Here is a 24,671-nt window from a genome sequence, read left to right as displayed (position 1 = left end):
AACGGAGTCCTTCTCATTTTCATAATGATGGCTCACTGTGGCCTTACGGCTAATTCCTCATACAAAATTTTTATCATGAAAATGGATTAATGCACCATCTTTTCCACCTTCTTAAAATATTTGTTACAGGAATTAGGGTCTCTTCTCTGAATGTTAATTTCCGCCTGCTTCTCTAGCATACCTTGGTTTGGTCTTGTCAACCTCCTGCATTTTAACTATTTGTCCAGTTTCCTGGCACTCCTGCTGCTCTGGCACCAGGCTATTGGCTCTGCTATTGGCTTCAGTGGGAACAGAATCACACCCTGTATGTTCTGTTCGACTTCTGAGTGTCAAGCCCTTTTGCCTTATGCAGATGATTCATGAGAACTAAAACTTTAGGAATAATAAGATGGTAATTAAACAATGCAGTCCTAAGCTTGGCTAGTCATGCCATCCAGGAAAAGCAATTTGCTTTACTAGGGCTGGTGCAGGAAATGGACCTGCTTTCTGGGCTGGCATAGGCTCCAGCAGATCCTAGGGATGGAGGAAAGTTGGATTTAATCTGCATTTTAATGAGAAACTACCCAAATTGCCCTTATTGAACCAATACGCAAACTGAAACACAGCTATCTTTCAAGATTAGCACTTCTCTGAATTATGTGGTGCAGTCCTCCAACCAAACAATATGTACAAAAATGCATATATTCGGGGGAAATGTGTAAAACAGCACATGTGTTGGTGAATACAACATACAAAAATGCATTACATGTGGGGAAATGGCTTGCCCAAAAATGTGCTTATTTGGCAAAATTGCAAAGACACATGTTTTTATTGGGAGACATCCATGCCCAAATGCTGATGAATTTTAATGAGATTTTTTTTTCTTAGATGGAAATTGCTGCGGAAATGTGGAGAACTAAATTTAGGATTTGAAAAATGAGAGACTTAAGAGAACCGAAACTGACAGGGTTTCCCCTGCCTACCCACTCCCTTTCCATCTTTGAAATGCCCTCTTCCAGAGTTTTATGCCAGCTACCTACCAGGTACCAACTTGGTCATCATTTCAGTGCATTTCTGAATTCCAGGGCATTTCAGCTGCACCACTGATTGGATGTTTTTACCCTATGGGTTATATTAAACTAACTTTTACTCATTGAAATTAATGAGTACTTAACTTAGGTCTATTAATTTCAATGGGCCAACTCCAAGTACAAGTTAGTTGAATTCAACTGATAAGTTCCACCAGCAAAAGACAGTGAAAGGTCTTCCACTAGCACAACAGGGCTTTTCACTCCTTCTCCTCCCACTGCATGTTCCCTCATTGGTTCAGGAAGTCAGCAGAAACCCCAGAATAGTGCATGGAGAGAAGAGAGGGGAGATCATTCCATATAGCACATTGAAATGCTTTATTGAACCACTCACTAGCGCTATCTTGAATTCCTCCCTGTGTTTTTAATGTGCATAATTTTTTAATTATTGTATTTTATTCCTGTTCTTAATCTCTTCGCAAATTCACATTGTGGGAAACAATTCATCAATTCAGTAAACCTAGGATATTATACCACCAACAGGGATAATATACCACAGGATGCTGCCTGTGGTAGATTCTGCCAATGCACACTGTCAGCTAGTGGAACACGGACCACTACAGCAGCAGAACCTGCCCCCCAGTGGAGGCCAGTGCAGACTGGAAAACATCTCCACCTCTTCCAAATCCCATCCAGCATAGCGGATTGGTGTTCAGGTTGCTGTACAGATGGAACCAATGGAAAAATAATACAAAAAGATTCTGAATAAACCTTCTTTGGTAGTGGCGCCCGCCCTGTGGAACACCCTCCCATCAGATGTCAAGGAAATAAACAGCTATTTGACTTTTAGAAGACATCTGAAGGCAGCTCTGTATAGGGAAGTTTTTAATGTCTGGTGTTTTATTTTTAATATTTTGTTGGGAGATGCCCAGAATGGCTGGGGCAACCCAGTCAAATGGGCAGCATATTATTATTATTATTATTATTATTATTATTATTATTATTAGCAAGGACTTTTGGAATAGTTCCATTAACCCATACATCATTTTTATTTTTATTTTAAAAACAATTTTTCAAGTGTGGAACTGAGTTGGAGATCTTGTGACTTGCCCAAGGCCACACAGGTGTGTTTGTGAATGAAATGGAATTTGAGTGTAAGGTGGTTCTGCTGGGCTACAATGGCTATAACATTTCATTAATATGATCTGGCTATACTCTTCAGTTTAAGATTCCAGCTTATACCTTGAAGCTAGTGGATGAGATCCAAAGTCTACAGAGTGGGTGGGGTGGGTTGTGTGAGTGTGAGTGTGTGTGTGTGTCCAATCTTAGTCTTTGAAGCTTGCTGAAGATTTTTCTCAAACCGTATTTTATTAGGACTGTGAATTTTTCAGCTTGTAAAACTTACTCTGTATCTCGCCTTATTTTTCCCTTCCTTAGCCAGCTGAAACCAGTATGTTCGGGTGAAGATCAAAGTCAAAATGTTGACATTTTCTGTTTAAAATAAAAATGCTTGTATAAGTATCTGTTAGGCACAAATTTACTTCATGCCATTTTCAATCAACTCCGTAGGCAAGCTGCACATATAGAAAAAACAAATCACTCCCTATTCATACTTCTACAAATATCTCATGTAGCCTTTGTTTATCCATGGAAAGAAACTGAGCATATCTTCCGCAGTTTAACTGCAGGTCATCTGAAGGGCAGTATTAGGAATCCTGTGATCCATATAGGCCTCCCAAGAGGGCAAGAACAAGACCTGTTTGATCCAGCACCTGCTGTGAAGCTACCACTTGGATACTAGCCGCCTCCCCCCGCTACTTTGGTAAATTTCTGCAAAACTGTGAACAGACTAAATATGTAAGAAAGAGAAACAGAAAAGTCAGCTGGCTATAAACAAAGATACTATTGTAAACCACCGAACAGTCACATTGGAACATCTTCATTCTAACCAAGTTGCTGTTTTAACCAGGCAAATGATCCAAATTCAGTGGATATTGGTGGCTGAAGTCTACTTCACTAGTTTTAGGCTTATTAAGTGTCTCTGTTGCTGCTCACATGTAAAACAAAAAACCAAAGTGCCTTATAACCCAAGTAAGAAATAGTGTACAATAAAATCACATAAACATGATTTAAAAAAAACAAATTGAACAACAGTACAACATCACATCATTGGAGCTGCCCTGATGCCCAAGAAAACAAAAACATAATTGCATTGGCACTGAAATGATAACAAGTTTGACACCAGCTGGTCCTCCATCAAGAGAGCATTCCATATTGCACTTAAATTCAGTGCAATCCATAATCTTTGAGTCCAAGATATAAGCGTACCCATCAGTCTCCGGACATGAGGTTTGTGAATAGGCCCAACTGGGAAAGCCAAAGCAACAGACTTACAAAGAACCATGGGTATTACAGCTGTGTCAAAGGATTCATGGGATTCTTTCTCACAAAAAAGAATTAGAAGCCACACATTTAACAACCAATTCAACTTCAGATGTGGTTCTTCATAATATTTGTATTATTTGTATTTGTAACTGAGGAGTAGGGAGCCTAGGTATTGGAACTCAGACTTTTCAAAGGTAAGGTACAACAGTTTGAAAAATGGTTGCCTATGGCTCACTATTGAGAGACAGACTTGACCATGCTGCAGGAGGCTGAGATAACCCTCATGAAATCCTGTTAGAAAAAGGTAAAATCACAGAAGAAGCGTTTACCTCAAAACATGGAAGGCCTGAGGAGAAATCTCCAAATTGCTTGCACCAACAGAGGCAATCACTGTCACTGCATACATCCCCAAAGAAAACATTTACAGCCCATTGCTGACTTCACAGTGCTGGATGTTCTTTCATTAAGGGCTGTCATAGTGGGGCTAGTAATCCTTTAATGTGCTTTCCCAATTGGCTGGAAGACATCCCAGACTTTTGAGCATTTGGTTGATGATGATATTTATGGATAACAATATATATTCGATCCCACCGAAGTCCATCAGTACAGTTACATCCATCAGGTAATGTGCAGATCAGGTTCTACAGCTAGCTTGACTGAGGCATTGAATCCCTAGCAGAAGGCTTAAACAATAACAGTGGCCAACTCTGGGCTTTCAAATTTGAGCAACACACTGTGTGACACCAAAATTTGGTGCCTTTTGTCTCATAACTTCCATTCTAACCATCCACATTCTACCCACCACATCAACTCATCTCCATTGTGGAGAGAGAGAGAGAGAGAGAGAGAGAGAGAACCCCAGGGGTCACATGTATTTATTGATACAGGTTTCTCTGACTATGCTTATAAGCAGACAATGGCTCATAGAAGCTTTGATTGCTTTGGGGGAGTGAACAGGGTTGCAACCATTCTGCAACATACACTGAGTATCAGGATCATTATCAAGTTTCTAATATCAGAACAGAAAAAGTTTGCTCCTGAAGATTATTCATTGTAAAGAAATCCCTGATATGAACCGTTTAGCACACTGATTTCTCGTGAAAACATGCATAGTAAGCCTTTAAATTTTTGATTTCATCTCTCTCCAAGTCCATGCATGATCAGTGTCATAAGTAGTTAGGGAATCCCCCTTTTGGTATGCTGAATATTTTATTTGTGGTCATTGAAGGTCCCTTTTCATTACCCTTTGAAGGCTCTTCTTTAGTTATTCGCATCCTGCTTCAAGTGATATCCCACTGAGCTAACCACAAGCAAGACTGTGTTTAAAGGCTTCTTGTTCTTTATGGGAATTTTCTTTTTAGAGCTCCAGCACCACACAACTAATCATGTACTTGTGTGGGCCACCATTACAAAATTCATTCAGTTACATGTAGACACAAAAAGAATTCTCTTGGTAGAAGTGATGAATCACCTGGTTAAACTGATTTTATAAGTGCTAAAGACATAGAAGAGGCAGCCATTATTTAGCTTCAGCCTTTCTAAGTTGTGTGTTGTAGCCATTGCATTTAGTCGTGCAAGTTTATTTGTTCCAATTTTACGCTGACTTTCAGAGTAGCATTATCTTTGCAACAATACTGTGCACTAGCTTGGAAGGCAAGCTTGTAACTTGCCCAAGCTCACCCTGTAAATTTCATAGGAAAGGAAGTATTCAGATTGAGGGTTTCCACATCCAAGTCCAATACTCTAGCAACTCTGCTGTGTTGGTTCTGATTCACTTTGTATGGAATGAGAATCTTCTTTAAGAAAAAATACCAGTGTTCTGTCCTGGGCCTGTTGCTGTTCAGCGTCTTTATAAATAACTTGGATGCAGGATTTGAAGGAATACTACTCAAATTTGCAGATGACACCAAACTGCTGTCAGAAGAAGACAGAATCTGGATTCAAGATGGCCTTAACAGATTGGAGAACTGGGCCCAAACGAACAGAATGAATTTCAGTAGGGACAAATGTAAGGTTCTGTACTTAGGCAGGAGTAACCAGCTGCACAAATATAAGATGGGGGACACCTGGCTTGCCTGTATTACCTGTGAAAAAGATCTAGGGGTCTTAGTAGACCACAAGCTTAACATCAGTGATGCACCAGCAAAAAAGAGAGAGAGAAAGGGGGGAGCTAATGCTATTCTAGGCTGCATTAACCAAAGTTTAGTGTCCCAATCAAGGGAAGTCATAGTACTGCTCTATCCTGCTATGGTCAGCCCCCACCTAGTCAGCCCCCACCTGTCCAGTTCTGGGCACCATCACCAGCCTTTATTTCTGCATTACTTAATTCATATATATATATATATATATATATATATATATATATTGCAAAATTTTAATTATTTGACAGTGCAATTCTGGCCTATTTTATTCCAAACACTAGAACCCAACTTTTCTATGTCCTAGCAAAGCATTACCCAGTATGAGTATATCCAAAATCCAGTTAATAGTTGTCCTTCTGAGTCATGCATGGTTGTAGGATCCTTTCACAATGATCATGATCAAACAAATGCTTAAGTAGGAGCTAAGAGAAAAATCCTTCCACATGAGCTACACTTCAAATAAGCCACCATCCCTGAACTTCTGAGGAAGGTGGAATTACAAAGAGGTCCCCTCTACTGATCTTAACACTCAAGGGGGTATGCATGGAAAGAGGTGACCTTTCAGATATTTGAGGCCTAAGTCATTTAGGGCTTTAAACACACACATAAGAACCCTAGCCAAAAGTTTCTGAGCTGTCTTCAAGGGCAGCCCCATGTAGAACATATTGCTATAATCCTATCTGGAAGTGGTTAAATTGAAATATCTTCGCAGACTTTACAAGAGAGATATCAAAAATTTCTTTCATGCCATTTAGTAGTCCATATCCTACCACTATCACATCTTCAAATTTTATTTTATGTTACGGGCATTTGTGGCCAGGTAACACATAGGAAATTACTCAATAAATCTAATACCTTTCACATTAGTTATTCAGGGCAAGTAGGAAGAATAGACAAACGTATCACTTTGTAGTGGATATATCATGTGGGAGACCAACTGTTCTGGAATGGAGTCTAATAATAGCAAGTATTTTAGTTACTTCTAGGGTATCATTATTAAAATGTCAACAATTTTAATCATGGTTGTCTTTAGCAAATACCATAAATATTAAATTACATGATTAATACATCAGAGTTTATTACCTTATGTCAGATGGAGTGGGTGTGTAATAAATCAGTCCTTAGCACTGGAAATAGTTGGAAGTAAATGTCATTCCAAGCCACTGTGGTTGTTCTGCTGAACATATTCTCTAACTACAATGTGATCTTCAGAGTTTCACCATACTGTTGCATTGTGCTCTAATAAAGAGGTGTCTCACCTGCAATTTAGCCATTGTGCTAATAATACAATGAATGGTGGACGGCGACAAATTTCATCCCTGATCATTAAGACTACATATCTGCATGATACTTAGTTTTAAGTGCCGAGTGCAGAAATAACCCAACTGAACACTTGAAGTTTTCTGAAGCTTAGGCATTTCTAGATAGAAAAAGTTAGTTATGAAGTCACTGTAACAATATGGGGTGCTATCCAGTACTATACATACTTAGAGTAGAGCCAGTGAAATAAATGGAAATGGGGATGTAACCACTGTTATTTCAACCAGAGCAAACCCATGGAAGTTTACAGGCAAGATTAACTCAGTGAGCCTTCTCTGAATGGAACTTCTGTGGATACAACCCTTAGGGATCAATTTTATACACAAGAAAGTGGCACAAAGCAAACCTCTATAAGACAGCACAAAAGACGCCAGATCCAAACTCTCTTCAGGAGTTTTCAGTAACAAGTGACTAATAATAATAGAAAAAATAGATGTTTAGTAAGTTAACTACAGTATTAAAGCTTTCCACTAGGGACAGGTAAACTGTGACCCTTCTAATGTGGTTAGACTCTGACTCCCATCAGCCCCAACCAGCAAGATGATTAGAGTTGTAGTCCAGCAATACATAGAGATCCATAGATTTCCTAGTCCTGCTGCTCAGAGCTCCAATCTCACATATTTTAGAGGCAGTCTGCCCCTCGAATCAACCCTCCTGCCTTCTTTCTATGTCAGATCGATCCCAACTAATCTGTGCAATACAGACTTTACATCCGTTTCCTCAACAACAATCATTAATTCATTTTTTTAATTCATTCATTTATTTATTTCATAAAATGTATATACCACTTGAATGTAAAATAAAAACAATACCCTCAAAGCAGTTAAGCAACAGTATATATTTCTTTACACAATGCATCATTAATTTGTAGAAGCCATTGCCACAAGATTAGAGGATGTCAACTGGGCACAATGACTTCAAAAAGCATTAGACAAATTTGTGCTGGATAGATCTATCAAAGTGAAGGAATGGGTTTCCCAAACCCAAAACTGACTGTGCAGGCAGTTTTAAACTGCACCAAAATCCCTATTTCTCCTTAGCTAAAATGCATAAACTTGAGCCATTGAGCAAATGCAAAACAAGAACACAGCTCTCTCCCTTATCAATTTGACGGCAAGACTGGCCTTGATTTTACCAGTAGAACAGACACAGACATATCTTATGTCCTGACCACAAATGACGCAGAGACCCAAGTCTGGGACTAACGCCAGAGCATGTTCTCGGAAATAGTGACCTCTTACTCCAAGATAGGAGTAGGAACAGGAATATCCTTTTATGGTCAGCAGTGCAGGAAGGAAATCCCTTTTATGGTTAAGAGTGCCAGAGCAGGAACATCTGTGATGTCAACCTGCGTATACAAGCTGACGTGGCTGGGGAAGGGGGAGAGGGTGTCTGGAGGATATATATACTGCATGAAACTTGTCATTTCTTTGGACTTGCTGTGGACTCACCACGCAAGTGCCTTCTGCTATCCGGAGAGCAGAATAAACTCTTTCTTTGAACCAACCTCGGCGTCATTTTGACTTCCTTCCTCCTGTCCTGGAGCAACGCAGACCCAATCGGCGAACTCCAATAAGGCTACAAAAGGCTATTAAATATGGAAGATAAATAGACCATTGGAGGCAATGAACCTCTGCATACAAGACACAGGAGAGGATTGTTGCCTTCAAGCACTGCTTGTGGGCTTCTCAAATGATATGACTGAACATTGTGAGAAAGAAGATGCTAGACTAGATGGGCATTCGGTCAGATGCAGAACAGCTCTTCTCATATTCACATAATCTTAGGCTGGATCTAGACATGTCAAATAAGTGATTTGGTTAAACGTATTGCAAACTTATACAGGGAAATCCAGTAAGGAATGAAGGGACTCCACAACTCTATCTGGTGTCACAGTGTTATATTGCATATACAACGCATATACTGTAAAATGCTTTTCCTTTACCAATCTAGCTGACTCCCTTAGTCTCTGTTAGCTTTGAATCCATATTTATGGCAAATAGGTTGTTCAATTATAAAATACATTACATTCATCCAAACATAGGAAACTTGTAGATGCTCCTTATTTGATTTCCCTGTATGCATTAAAAAATATTCTCTGCTTTCATCTCATACAAAGCTTTGATGGTTTTATGAATCATTATGAAACTAACATGCAGATTAAGAAATACAAAGTCATCCACCAGTCTCAAAGGTTTATCAGGAAAGAAGGGGTGAATTCCAACAAATGAGCTAATATAGTTAAAAGTGCTTTGAACTCTCTAGAGTGCTCTATCCTAATTCTAATGTGCAAACTTTGGCGTAGTAGTCGTTGTCTGAATACTCAGCCCACACAGTGGCACTTTGGTAAGGAAAGCTACACCTTATGCAATGTCATACTGAAAATCTCCAGAAGCTGCCTCGCACACAAATCTCTTATCATTTGTGGCTGTTTCCACAAAGGCCCCATTCATAGCATTCATTTAAAGCACTATGACACCACTTTTAACAGTCGTGGCTTCCCCCAAGAACTCTGGGAACTGTTGACAGTTGTTAGGAGCCCCCTATTCCCTTCACAGAGCTACAATCCTTAAAGTGGTTTAGAGGGAATTCTTCAGAGGGAACTCTGGGAACTGTAGCTCTGTGAGGGGAACAGGGGTCTCCAAACAACTCTCAGTGCCCTTAACAAACTACACCTCCCAGAATTATTTTGGAGAAAACCATGACCTGGCGTGTTCTGGTCCATGGAGTCATGAAGAGTCGGACATGACTAAACGACTAAACAACAACATGACTATTTAATGTTGTATCATAGCACTTTAAATCCACACTGGTATTTATGACAGCTCCTGTGTGCAGTTTGTGTGTCAGAATTAAGCCTTGGTTAAAGTGTCAGGAATTGCAATGCATTTGGTGTGTTCAGTTTCTGTAAAAATTTAAACCAGGGATTGCCAGCTGGGTGCCCTCTAGATGACTCCAATTATCCCTCTCCACTGGTCACTCTGGCTGCAGCCAATGTGAGCTGAAGCCCAGCAGCACTCAGAAGGCACCAGTCTGGCTTCCTGTTCTAAACTGCATTTTCTTGGTACATGCCATCTTCTGAGGACAGAGTAATTTTCCCAAAGGGTCTCCAGTCCCGTGACATTCACAGTTTTGATGTCACCTGCAGATTGCATCTCACATATCTTCATTAGGTCCTATCAAACTACTACTACCAACAACAAAGCTACAAAAATAGAAAAACTGAAAACCTTTGAGATGCTTTGTGAGGACAACACATTTCTTTAATATTTGTTAGATGACTTTGCTTTCTGTGGAGCTTACTGTGATAACTATAAACCAATCAGCCAATGAAGTTGCAACAAAAATAAACGCCAGCGTATTGGCTACCCCAAGCCAGTGTTATTTGATGCATAGTCAAGCTAAGTGGAAACGAATTGGAGAAGTATCTGGCAGCAGGAAAAACAGAGTACAATGGATGTCAGACACAACTAACTCTGCCAAGACACTCCCTCTGAGAAATGGGAGATTAGCCCAGAAGTCCCTGCCACAATTGCAAGGGCATCTGGATTGATTATAGCAGGAGAAACATAGGAAGGAGCAAAGTAATGTCTTTCTTGCACTCCTTTAAGTCTTGCAGAACCTCTTCTGCCTCCCATTTTGCTTTGGTACTAGTCAGCAGTGCACATTTTCACCCTGTTCAGCGATGGGGGGCAAACCCAGTGGCAGACCTAGATTCTGGGGGGCCTGAAGCTTGAACTGTCATGCGGAGTCTGAGTAACCACTGTTACCTTATCCAATGGGGTTGTTCCACAACAGATCACCACATCTTTACAACCTTTGTACTACGGACTCTCAAATGTTGGAATTGTTGAAATATATACAACAACAAAATAATCATTTTTTTATAAAAAAATCATGATTTTCCTTGTTACACAAGCACATGCATTGTCTCTTTCTTCAGGTTGTGTTTTCTACAGATCAGTTACATTTGTTGTGAGACATTGGTGTTATATGTAGTATAGGGTTGGGAAGAAAAAAGGGGGGAGATGGGAGAGAGGGGTGGGGTGGGGTGGTAAGGCTTATGTTCTTTTACTTAGTATATGTGGGGGGGTTTTGTATCAGCATCACTTGGGTAGGTTCTCTTTCTATGCACCTGCTATATTCCCTTGGTGGTGAGAGAGGTTGGGGTAGTCTAGGGCGGTCCACTGGGCTCGTTAATCTGGCCCACTAACATTGCGGACCCTGCTGCCTGCTCAGTCAGTCCCTGCGCTAAATCGGCGTGGCGTGGAGGCCTCGCCACGTGGGGACTGACTTCCATCATGCTGGCGTGGCTTCGGATTGGCTGCAGGAAGCTCCTGCAGCCAATCTGAAGCCGTGGACACCTCTGCGCAGGCAACGATGCTGGCGTGGCTTTGGAATGGCCGCAGGAAGCTCCTGCAGCCAACCCAAAGCCATGGATGCCTCTGGGCAACACCCCTTCCTTCCCGCTGAGGTGGCCGCATATGGCCAAGAGCCGAGCAGGAGGAAGGGGCGGTGGCGGGGAGGCTGCCTCTGCCACCCAGGGCAGCCGCATGGGCTCTGCGCCCCACAGACCCCTGGCTGAGGCAGACGATGACAATAATGCTGCCGAAGGCAAGGCAGCTGTGGCATGAGCGCCGGGGGGGGTCCTTTCGGGAGAGGGTGGGTCCAGCCCCCCACAAGGTCTGAAGGACAGTGGACTGGCCCCCTCCTGAAAACATTTGCTGACCCCTGGTCTAGGGTGTGGTTGATCGTCTTTGATTGGCTGCAGTGGGATCTGTTTGTGCATGGAGGGGCTGTTGAGATAAGCTAGCCATATTGTATGCTGTCGGTGGGTTACAAAATAATCAATTTGACTCAGATCAGTGTGACTCAAATTGGGTCTACTAGACCCAAAAATTTTAAGCAATGTGGACTAAAGTCACTTCTGGGGACCCCTGGGATTAGGGGCCCTACTCAACTTCATGGCTTGATCTGGGAACAGGATGCAGGCTTGACAGTTGTCCCTTCATTTCCTGCAGGCAGGGGTTTGGGCACCCTAGTGGCTGCAGTTTATTTCAGGTCCAGGTTTTGCTCCCACATCAACAGCGTTTCCCTCTGCAGGGGTTTTAAGGGGTTTTCATCTTAATAAAGTAGCCATAGTTCAACCCAGTCTCTTTATTCAGCCACGAAGCTACAAAGTTCTCTCTTTGTCTCGCTCAAACTGGGAATTGGGTGATTTCCCCAGAAGCTTCTGCACCATCACTGGGGCCTCAGGGATGATTGCCCATCTCCTCGTTTGAGAGATGCCTGCAGGGATGCTTGCCACAGAGAACACTGCAATGACAGCGCACTTGTGTTTCCTGCTGGGAGGTGTGTTTGGAAAAAGCAGAGCAGCACCTCTTTGGTGGGCTTTTGAGCTCTGTCAGCACTGGAGTGGCTAAAAGCAGAGCTCAGAAGTTGCTGCTGTGCTCTCCTCCCCATGAGAAATGGCTCAGAACTTTTGTGTTAACACTGGGATGGTGATACTGAGAAGAATGCCTGAAAGGTATGAAGCAGCAGCTCTTTATTATCTGCTTTCTCCATCAGAACACTGTTCCAAACCCCCCTGGAGGAGGGCGTGAGATAGAGTGTAATTTGGAGACTGATTTTTAGGCCAAGGGGGCAGGAAGACAGTATAAGGGTGCTATGAAGAGCAGCAGAGAAGAGAGAATAGAAGAATTGTGGTGATACAGAGATAGTTGTGTAAGGAAGCTGCAATTGTAGGGTGCTGCTTAAAGCCACAGTGAGGCCTATGGATAACAATATGTGGGGTCTCAAAGACCCACATTAACCTGCTTCCAGCCCGGATCCCAGGCTGCTCTCCCCATCATACAAACCTTACTCTCTCCAGTCTTAGCCTATAGCCTAGCAGTTACTAAGAGGTCTACCACAGAGGTTATGAGAACAAGCCTCATCTGACCTCACCCATAATTAGAGCACGAAAATAAACTTCAATGAATAACACATGATTTTGGTGGTGGTTGTCTTCATTTTTCTGCAGGTAATTGGATAAAGGGTGAACAACGTGGTCATCATTTTTACTAACGAAGTAGATTGCAAAATATTTTTCACTAGCAATTTTAATCATCATGATATAGTTTTATTTTTTGGACAGGGGATCAGATTAAGCAATTCCATGCAAATGTAACTGGTTTTTTCCTACCTGCAGTCATATAAATAGTATTTAGTCCTGAAATGTTAACAAGCACATTTGTGCCCTAAATTATTTAACCAAGTATAATGGCTCCAGATTGCATTTTTTGCTAGGCTTCTCTCAGAACCCTTACCATTTATCATACATGCGCTGTCTGTCTTTTTTCTACTCAGAAGCACAGCATGAAAAAACTTCATTTCACATTGAAACATCACTATGTGAAACAGTGTGATGAAATGAGTCACAGAAGGAGAGTTTGTGTTATACTCCGGTAAACAGTTGGTCTACGGGAATGATAGTATTTTATGCTGTGACTGATATATCAATTGTGAGTCCTAAGATATGAATGATCTGAAAGCAGGAGTTTCACTTAGGTCGGGACTGTATGCATGAGGAAGATTACAGGTAACGTAGCAAAACCTGCTGAGAAGGTATAGCACAGGTTGGATCCAGGAGTTAATATGGTACTGCAATGGATCTTTGGAAAAAAATTATATCCGATAATATTGGTGCTGATAAGGAATCCCTTAGGGCACTGCTAGCAAATTCATATGCATGTCAATATAAAGCATGATTGAGCTTTTCTATTAACATTCTCTCTCTAAATAAAAGCTAGTTTCCAACACTTCATAAAATTCTATCATGGGGCTGTACAGATAATGGTGGGTTTGATGGAAGACAGATTTAGAGATGCCTTCTTTAATTTCCATGGTTTCCCATGGGAGAAAAGTCAAGTTTTATTCTTGGGATATTGGGGCTGTACCCAATATCATGTATTCTCTGAATTGATGGGTGGGGGAAGATGTTATTGCTAGATGTTATTTTTCTAATCTATAGAAAAATAATAATAAACTGATTTTAAAAAGTCACCTAAGAGATGAACACAAAACAATATAAAGCAACAGTCAATATGATGCAGAGAAAATCAACAAATATTAAAAACAATAGTTTAGTTCTACACAAGCAAGGTTGTGTGTCCGGATAGGTTTTCTGAAATAAAAAACATGTTTAGCAGGCATCTAAAATGGTATAGGGAGCTTGCCTACCTAATATTAATAAAGTTAGAAAGCATAGGTGCTGCCGCACTGGAAAATCGACTCCTAATAGATGCAGAACAAACATTATATTGGCATCTGTAAAAGTACAAGTTCTGCAGGTTGAAGCAATTGGGTAGGCATGTGTCAGGGAACTGCCATCGGAAGGAAGGGAAGTGAAAGGGCTCACACAGGTTGGGAGAGACTCAGCAGCTGAAGAGGGAACCAGTAGGGGGAGAGGAGCTGAGCTGAGGGAAAGGGAGCTGGAGGGATGGCTCAGAGACACTTCCAGCGAAAACAGTGGGGAGGTTTCAGGACCTCCTGTAGGGACACCCACTCCTCGCCGGAAACTGTCACGCAGAGAGTCCAGAAGACGTGTTTCCGTTAAGGAGCTTTTATGTTGGAAGCGATTCCGAAAGCAACCACTGTCGGAATCTGCCAGCGACTGACGGAGCCATGTTTAAGGGGCTCCGTTACAGACAGAGGTTTGCAAACTTGACCAAACTCTGAGGGACTAGGATTTTACACACAAGCAGCTCATCGTCCCATCACAGCATTCCGACAGTCTCCGTGAGCAGCTTGTGCAGGAGAAGGCATCATGAGCAACCCAGCCGGAACCGGAGAAGCAGGAGCTGGAGCGGGTCCAAGCCTGGAAGAAAGGTACCGGGTGTTGGAGGTCCAGCTAGCGCTGCAGACGGCGAGGCTTGAGGAGAGGAGGGCTCAGGATGCAGACAAAAAGGGGAAAGACACCCAGCTCGTCAGAAAGGTACCAGGATTGGTGCAGAAGTTTGGGGGGGAGCCCAAAGACTATCATGGCTTTCGGACAGAGATGCAATATGCCCTCAATCTGCAGTTTGATGAATTCCCTGACGAGGAATCACGAGTGGCTTTCGTGATTGGGCATCTTGAAAAGGGGGCGAGAGACTGGGTTAGACCCCTGATGGCAGCGAATAGTGACGTCCTAAAGGACACGATGAAGTTCTTTCGCGCCATGGATCTGATGTTTTCCAGCGATATTGAACAGGGAGTGGTCCGCAGACAGTTAATGGCTTGCAAACAGGGGAGCCGATCTGTCCGTGAGTACTGGACTGAGTTCACCATGTTGATCCATAAATTGGGGTGGGATCTATCGGCGGAACCCATTCAAATGCTCTTTGAAGAAGGGCTTTCTTCGGCTGTGAAAGACGAACTTTCCCGGGCGCCCAGGGCGGAGTCTATGGACCAGCTGACCAAATCAGCGCTGACCATAGGAGCGCGCCAGGAGGCGAGAGCATTGGAGAGGCGGGAAGGGAAGGGGGAACGTTGGAAGGAGTTCCGCATTCCAGACATTCCAGAGCCAACTTTCCCGCCGGCAGAGCCGATGGAAATCGGAACAGCGCGCGCGCGCGCAGTTTCAAAGCCCAGTGAGGGGGGAAAGAAGGAGGGAAAAGGCGCCCGGAAATGCTATCTCTGCCAACAGCCAGGTCACTTTGCCAGAGTCTGCCCCCAGAGGAAGGAATGGCAAGGGATGGTAGGAGCTGTGGAGGGAAGAGAGGAAGAAATACCGAAGCAAGTAAAAGCCAACGCCTGGCTGCCACCGTCGGGGCACAGCAGCCAGGCCAAAGAGCAGTGAAAGTGCCCACGCCAGAACCTCCTAAACCCGCCCTAGTGATAGAAGTGGCGCTAGAGCTGCCAAACGGACACCCTCTAAAGATAAAGGCGCTGTTGGACTCAGGCAGCTCCTGCAATTTCATGAGCAAAGAGTTTGCAGCTGAACACCAGATACAGACGATCCCTTTAAGCAACCCCCTGCAGGTGACCACGATCGATGGCAGGGAGCTGTTGGGAGGAGAAGTCAGCTTGCAGACCGTCCCAATGATAATGAAGGTGGCAAGGCACACCGAACTGATAGCGTTTAATGTGGCCACCTTGGGAGGAGCTCCCATTATATTGGGGATGAGCTGGCTAGCGTTACATGATCCGCTGGTGGGCTGGCATCAGAGAGTGGTTTCTTTTGGTTCAGCACATTGCTTAGAACACTGCAAAGAGGGAAAGGGTTTGGCAGGGGCCCAAGCCACCCTAGCAGGGACTGAAGTAACGGAGAACGTGAAGGTACCACGACAATACGCAGATCTCCGCGACGTCTTCAGCGAAAGGGAAGCTGACCAACTACCCCCGCATAGACCCTTTGACTGTCAAATCAATTTACTCCCTGGGGCACAGCTCCCTGTAGGCAAGCTGTACGCCATGTCAGACAGAGAGATGCAGGAGCTAAGAGAGTTCATTGACAAGAACCTGAAGAGAGGGTTCATCAGAGAGTCCAGGGCGGTGGGGGGCAGCCCAGTGTTTTTTGTGGATAAAAAAACACGAACAAGCCGAGGCTTGTGTGTGACTTCAGGGCCTTAAATGCAGTGTCAGAACCAGTGGCTTTCCCTATGCCCAGGATTGACGACATTTTGACAAGGGTCAGGAAGGGAAAGATTTTTACTAAACTGGACCTAAGGGGGGCGTACAACCTGATACGAATAAGGAAGGGGGATGAATGGAAAACCACCATGTTCACCCCTTTGGGGGCATTTGAATATTTAGTTATGCCCTTCGGCCTACAAGGAGGCTCCGCGTGCTTTCAATCGTTTATGAACCACGTCCTGGGGCCTTTGCTTTACAAGAATTGTGTGGCCTTCTTAGACGACGTGTTGGTGTATTCTGAGAATGAGGAGCAGCATGTGAGAGACGTCAGAGAAGTGTTGAGCAGGCTGCAAGCCAACCAGCTGTGGGTGAAACTGGAGAAGTGTCAGTTTCATACCAAGGAGGTGGAATTCCTGGGGTATCGCCTGTCAGACAAGGGATTGGCCATGGATCCCGGCAAGGTCCAGGCGGTGCTGGAATGGAAAACACCCAAAACAAGGAAGGATGTGCAGAGGTTCCTAGGATTTGGGAACTTCTATCGTAAGTTCATCCGAAACTTTGCCCACCTGACGGCGCCCATTACGGACTGTCTCAGCAGTAAGAAGAAGTTCGTTTGGACTGAGGAGGCGGAGCGAGCATTTGAGGAACTAAAAAGGGCCTTCGCCTCGGAACAACAACTCCTGCATGTGGATTTACAAAAACCGATGAGAGTGGAAACTGACGCATCAGACAGAGCGATTGGGGCGGTGCTTCTGCAGCCAGGGAAGGAGGAGTCAGAGTGGAGACCGTGTGCCTTTTTTTCGCGAAAGCTGAAAAAATCCGAGAGGAACTACACGGTGTATGACCGAGAACTACTAGCCATTCATGAGGCGTTCCGGAGATGGAGGCACCTGCTAATTGGCGCACAACATAAGGTGCAAGTGTGCACTGACCACAAGAACCTAGAGTATTGGAGGACGGCACGAGTGCTCAACCAACGGCAAGTGAGATGGGCCCAGGAGTTCTCCAAATTTAACTTTGAGATTTGTTACGTGCCAGGCCCAGAGAACATTAGGGCGGACGCTCTCTCACGCAAACCTGAATATTTGGAGGGGGAGGGAGCACCCGAAGAGAGACATGTCATTCCAGAGGACCGCTGGGTGTGTGGGGCGGCATTGGTGGGACAAAGAGAACTGGTAGAGGAAACAGAGAATGATGAATACGCCCAGAATAAGCTCAGAGGTCTTAGGGGTGAGGGAGAGGAACCAGGGGGTTTCGAGGAAAGAAATGGAGCTTTGTATTACAAAGGGGCACTGTATATCCCTGAAGGAGACTTAAGGGGGAGGGTACTCAAGCAGTTGCACGACAGCCCCACGGCGGGGCATTTTGGACAACACAAAACCATGTGGTTGGTCACCAGGGAATTTTGGTGGCCTAAGGTGAGGGAAGATGTACGGGAGTATGTAAGAGGGTGTGAGCAATGCCAGCGAGCCAAAGGGGAGAGGCGGGCACCGGCGGGGCTATTAGAACCCTTACCAACCCCAGAACGACCTTGGGAGGCAGTGTCGATAGATTTTATGACTGATCTGCCGAAGTCCAAGGGGAAAACAGCCATCATGGTGGTGGTAGACCTACTAACAAAGATGTGCCACTTTGTAGCCTGCTTGCATGCAGTCACGGCGGAAGAGACAGCGAAGTTATTTGTAGAACACATTTTTAGGTTGCACGGAGTGCCATTGAGGGTGGTCTCAGACCGAGGAAAACAATTTACTTCCAGGTTCTGGAGGAAGCTCATGAGCTTACTGCAGGTGGAGGTCAACTTTTCGACTGCCCGGCACCCTGAAACCAACGGGCAGGCGGAAAGAGCAAACGGGGTCCTCCAGCAATACCTGAGGTGTTATGTCAATGACAGAGAGAATGACTGGGTAGAAAAGTTGGCGCTGGCGGAATTTGCCTACAACAATGCCGAGAATGTGTCCACAGGGATGAGCCCCTTCTTGGCTAATTATGGGTGTCATCCCAGGGCTTTCCCAGGGGGAGAAGGGGAGAGATGGAGCGTCCCGGCAGCCGAGCATTTTGTAGAAGAAATGGAAGCAATCCATCGTCAGCTCCAACTCAACTTAGAAAGGGCGAAGGAAGAATACAAGAGGCAGGCAGACAAGAACCGAAGGGAAGGTGAAACCATAAGGGTGGGAGATAGGGTGTGGCTGTCAACCCAAGGGTTGCCGTTCAAAGGAGGTTGTAAGAAATTAAGACCCAGGAGATTGGGTCCCTTTGAGATCATTCAACAGGTCAACCCAGTGGCTTTCAGGCTCCGGTTACCCAACCACATGAAACTGCACCCAGTATTTCACAGGTCGTTACTGTCACCGTATGAGGGGGGACGAGAAGGGATGGCCACTCGGGGACCGGTCATAGAAGAAAGGGAATGCAGCAGCCATGTGGCAGAAATCCTCGACGCCAGGTGGAAGGGGGATCAGGTGGAGTATTTGGTAGCGTGGGAAGGAGAACCGGAGTCAGAAAACACTTGGGTAATGGCAGAAGATATCAATGACGAGGTATTGATAGAAACGTTCCATCAAAGGTTCCCAAGGAAACCTCAGCCTGTGGAGAGGTTCCGGAGGGAATACTTTGGGACCACCGATGAGGAGGAGGAGTTGGAAGGATTCTCGGAATCGGAAGGGGAAGGGGAAGGGGAGATGGACTCTGAGGAGGAGGAGTACTTCGAGACCAGGAACCGCAACAGGTGGAGAGAAGTGTTCGGGACATCGGAAGATGAAGGAAGTTCATTCCGGGGTTTTGCCTCCTCACCGCCCGTAGAGGAGGGGGCGAGAGGGGATGAAGGGGGCCCTGGAGGGGAGGTGGATGTCAGGGAACTGCCATCGGAAGGAAGGGAAGTGAAAGGGCTCACACAGGTTGGGAGAGACTCAGCAGCTGAAGAGGGAACCAGTAGGGGGAGAGGAGCTGAGCTGAGGGAAAGGGAGCTGGAGGGATGGCTCAGAGACACTTCCAGCGAAAACAGTGGGGAGGTTTCAGGACCTCCTGTAGGGACACCCACTCCTCGCCGGAAACTGTCACGCAGAGAGTCCAGAAGACGTGTTTCCGTTAAGGAGCTTTTATGTTGGAAGCGATTCCGAAAGCAACCACTGTCGGAATCTGCCAGCGACTGACGGAGCCATGTTTAAGGGGCTCCGTTACAGACAGAGGTTTGCAAACTTGACCAAACTCTGAGGGACTAGGATTTTACACACAAGCAGCTCATCGTCCCATCACAGCATGGATGAAGCAAGTCCCAAACTGTTCTAGGCTTTGTGTACTCAGAGTACAAACTTAAACTCAGCTCAGGACCAAAACAAATCAAAGTAATATTTTAATCAAGATCAGGACAAATGTATATCCATTGGCCATTTATTATATCATAATTTTGAGCTATATTGTCAAGCTAAAACTTTGTTTTCGGTGCTTTCGGTTTTAACTTTAACTAATGGGTAATAAATACTAAAGAACACTGCAAAATTTCACAATATTACTATAACAGAGCACACCAACCTTTTGACAAAGGCAGAACAACCAGCACTGTTCTTTGCAGTTTCTAATAGGCTTACATTTTTCATAACTGAAGTATATTTTACAGTTCTGTAAAAAGACCACACAACACAATCCTCACAGGACAAAGTATGGAAAGCTGAAAGACAGTGACTTGCCCAAAGCAATACAACATGCTTCATAACCAAGAAAGGGTTTAAAACCAAGTGTCCCTCAGAGCAAAGTCAAACTTTCTGGTTATGACAGAGTCAATGTTCTTAGTTGAACAAAGTGTAACAGTGTTGGAGATTCAGTTAAATCATCTGAATCATATCAGATTGTTGAATTAGTTTCTTATCTGATACCTATTTTCCCTGATCTCGTAAGAGCAAGCTGGAATGTGATAAATGGCAACTAGTTCACATACAGAGTAATAGTCTTCAATTCAAGGTGAAAACCTGCCACCACCCTACTGCCTGAGCATCTACACCAGAAGTTGGTCAACTCCATATTGAGTCAGCATTTGTTGGTTGGAGTGAGGGACTCATAAGCGTTTGCAGGATTCATACATTCAACTCAGGACTAAAATTCACTAAAGAGGTTTATCCTGAGATGAAATTCTCATGGCACAATTTTGCAGTAGTGGGCAATGTGGTAGGATCACCAGATCTGTTGGTCATCTGAGTCTCTTCTGCTTACAGGGAAAGAGGTGGAGAGGAGCAAGGAAGCAAGGAAGTTGTCATAATACAAACTCAAACTCATTGGCACAGCCACTCTGGCACGCCTGCCAATGTGCTTGCACCACACTGACCTCCCTGCTACCTTGCCTCTCCCCCTCTCCTTTCCAGTAAGCCACAGTTGTCAGAAGGTCAGGTAAGTGTCACCACCCCATCACACCATTTGCTACTGCTGTGTGTATTGATGGACTCATTTGCTATGAAGTCTCCTTTGTCAAAAATGAAAACATAACACACACACACAATGCATTTTTCAGTGGGTTCTCATCAGAGACTATATTCCATGGGAACTGTTATGGAAACAATACAATTTGTTAGTTTGTTATTTTTACATACTGCTCAGGCCCTAGTGCTCCCAAAGCTGTGAACAACATATTAATGCAACACAAGATGAAACAAGAAAAAACCATAAATCAGTCAGCAAAACAATGTAAGACAGCAAAGTTCACCTACACAGTGAACTGGCTGAAATATGATTCTGATTGACTAGCCTAGGTCTTTCTTACTCAACCCAGTCACCATATAGGGTGATGAAACAGGAAAAATATTGTATGAATTAGGTGCATACCAGCAACTGCTTTCAAGACAGCAGTTAAAATGTGCTCTAATCCAGCAATTGCTTGTAGATTCATGGGTCCGAGACACTCATATGCAGAGACCTGCTTCCTCCATTGAATCTTCCACTAAAAAAGTTGACAGGAGCTCTGGAACAGGCCAATGCTTTATATTGCTACTTAATAAGTATTTAAATTGATCTAGATAGCAAGGTATGCTTTGCTGACATTCGCCGTGTGAAAGAGCTCGACAGTGTTCCTAACATAATGAACTGTACACAAGCCAAACCAGGAAGAAATGCTATTTATTTGAAAATAATGAATCAGATGGACATTTCTCATGTTTCCCAGCCACCCCAATTCTACAACTGCACAATATTCCCTAAGTCCACACAGTGAGAAGCATTTCTTGCCGAGCCTCAACTGTGAAGCATTTAAGAACAAAATAATGTTGAATAAAATGGGCATTTTCTGAACCACCTGCTGCCAGCTGTGACCACCTTGCTAAAAGCTTACACCAGAAATAAGATCCTGATTTTATGAGAAGTCAGTCTGCAAAGTTTCAGTGTTCTACTCCATTGTGATTGCAAGGGAAGGGGGCAGGGTGACGTGTGGTGTGTGTGGGTGTGGGTGTGTAATATAGTTATATTCACATTATCCTGCTTTTGATTAAAACCATCTTGGATCCTTTTAATCATCCTGCCAGTGATACAAAATGATTTTAAGGATTTAAGGAAATGAGACAAATTGAGCCAAAAGCTTCAATCAGCTTATGCCAGGAATACATTTGACTTAAATGGAAAATGTTTGAAAACCCATTTTTTCTTCTGATTATTTTAACCCATAATTGCAGCCTTGCAAAATATGCTTTTTTAGTAGTCTAGCTGCTGACAGTAGAATATACATGTGTGTTTTAAACCTATTTTAATTTAATAATTTGGGCATGACAAGGAGTTATTCCTGTCTTCTGCCACATGGAGCTGATCAGAAATGTGCCAGTGGAAGTTAAAAAAAAAAAAAAACTGTACTTTTTTTTTTACAAGCAAAATGATAGACACTTTATCAAGGAAATATGAATGAATGCTACCTTGTGTCAGCAAACTCTTAGATTTCTACAGTGTAATCTATGTGACACTTCCTTCCTCCTCCACCACAGAACTAGAGCTAACTTACCTGTATAGGTTAAGACTGAAATAATCTATCATTTATTTTGGCACAATAAGTTGACATACAAGGTCTGCTCACACATAGACCTTCACTAATGAATGACTTCACCCGCTGCCAAGTGGTGATTTGGGTGTGCAAATGAGCCTTTCAGGTTAAGCACAACAGTTAAGGAAAACAGTCATATCACCTCAAACAGAAAACCTTTCAGCATATTCAGTAGGCTGAACTTAGAACCAAATATACACTTTCCCATTCGGTTCAATGGCACTTATGCCAAGTCAAAATAAAAAAAATCCTTCCAGTAGCACCTTTAAGACCAACTAAGTTAGTTCTTGGTATGAGCTTTCGTGTGCAAGCACACTCCTTCAGATACACTGAAACAGAAGTTGCCAGATCCTTCTATATAGTGAGAAGGTGGGGAGGGGTATTACTCAGAAGGGTGGTGGGAATGGGAGATTGGCAGATAGCTGGGATGAGCCTGCTGACGACTCTTAACGACTGTAATGGGTCTTACAGGAAAAGGCAAGGGGTGAGAAGGTGAGAAATGGCTTAGTCATGTATAATGGGATAAGAATCCAATGTCTTTGTTCAAACCAGGTTTCTCCATGGTTTTAAGTTTGGTAATGAGTTGCAATTCAGCAGCTTCTCTTTCCAGTCTATTTCTGAAATTCCTTTGTAGTAAAACAGCTACTTTGAGATCTTGTATAGAATGTCCTGGGAGATTAAAGTGTTCTCCTACTGGTTTCTCTGTTTTGTGATTCTTGATGTCAGATTTATGTCCAATCTTTAAATAATCTTCCCAACAATACTATACTAGCTACTATGGATGTGGAATCTCTGTATACCAACATCCCACACAACGATGGTTTACAAGCTATAAGGAACACCATTTCAGATAAAACCACAGCGGACCTTGCCACCAAACTCTGCCAATTTGTCCTTACCCACAACAACTTCAAATTCGGTGATGACCTGTTCCTTCAGATCAGCGGCACAGCAATGGGCACCCGCATGGCCCCACAGTATGCCAACATCTTCATGGCAGATTTAGAACAACGTTTCCTAAACTCCTACCCACTCAAACCTCTCTTGTATCTGCGATACATTGACGATATTTTTATCATCTGGACACATGGTCAACAGACCCTGAACACCTTTCACCAGAAATTTAATGATTTTCACCCCACAATCAACCTTACAATGAATCAATCTATGCAAGAAATACATTTTTTGGACACTACTATAAAAATACAGGATGGGCGCATGGACACCACCTTATACCGTAAACCAACTGACCGACAAACATATCTACATGCCTCTAGCTACCATCCCAAACATACCAAACAGTCCATTGTATATAGCCAGGCACTACGTTACAGCCGCATCTGTTCCAATTCTACAGACAGAGACTCTCACCTAAGAGATCTACAGCAAACCTTTTCAGAACTAAAATACCCAGCAGATGAAGTTAGACAACAGATCAACAGAGCCAGACTTATACCCAGAGAGAACTTGCTGCAAGACAGACCCAAAAAAGAAAATAACAGAACACCTCTAGTCATCACATACAGCTCCCAAGTTAAAACAGTACAACGCATCATCAGAGATCTACAACCTCTCCTGGACAATGACAGTTCTCTTTCTCAAGCTCTGGGAGGAAGACCTTTCATTGCCTACAGACAGCCACCCAATCTTAAACAACTCCTAACCCACAATAATACTACAACCAGACTTAACACGGACACTGGCACCAGAGCCTGCAATAAACCCAGATGCCAACTTTGCTGCCACATACACCCGGACAACACCATTACTGGCCCCAACAACATCACACATACCATCTCGGGACTATTCAATTGCTCATCATCTAACATTGTGTATGGCATCAAATGCCAACAGTGTCCTTCAGCTCTCTATATTGGACAAACAGGCCAAACCTTACGCCAAAGAATAAATGGACATAAATCTGACATCAAGAATCACAAAACAGAGAAACCAGTAGGAGAACACTTTAATCTCCCAGGACATTCTATACAAGATCTCAAAGTAGCTGTTTTACTACAAAGGAATTTCAGAAATAGACTGGAAAGAGAAGCTGCTGAATTGCAACTCATTACCAAACTTAAAACCATGGAGAAACCTGGTTTGAACAAAGACATTGGATTCTTATCCCATTATACATGACTAAGCCATTTCTCACCTTCTCACCCCTTGCCTTTTCCTGTAAGACCCATTACAGTCGTTAAGAGTCGTCAGCAG

The 24,671-nt window shown here is 43.6% G+C and overlaps 1 protein-coding gene across 8 annotated transcripts in view; it reads right to left on the bottom strand.

The window, feature by feature from the left end:
- The window catches only part of LOC308478505 (uncharacterized protein), a 245,303-nt gene that overhangs the window by 84,881 nt on the left and 135,751 nt on the right, over positions 1-24,671 (bottom strand). The window contains exon 1 of one of the 8 annotated variants that reach the window (XR_013987071.1): positions 2,413-2,472. The exons of the other annotated variants lie outside the window; for them this stretch is intronic. The gene's annotated coding sequence lies outside the window, so the exon portion shown is untranslated. Of the gene's footprint in view, positions 1-2,412; positions 2,473-24,671 lie in introns of those variants that run through there. 8 annotated transcript variants of the gene reach the window in all.

Source organism: Podarcis pityusensis (genome assembly GCF_964106645.2).
Source record: "Podarcis pityusensis genome assembly, chromosome: 5".
NCBI lineage: Eukaryota > Metazoa > Chordata > Lepidosauria > Squamata > Lacertidae > Podarcis > Podarcis pityusensis.
Note: the sequence above shows the minus strand (reverse complement) of the source record. Positions and strands in the feature narration are given on the sequence as shown.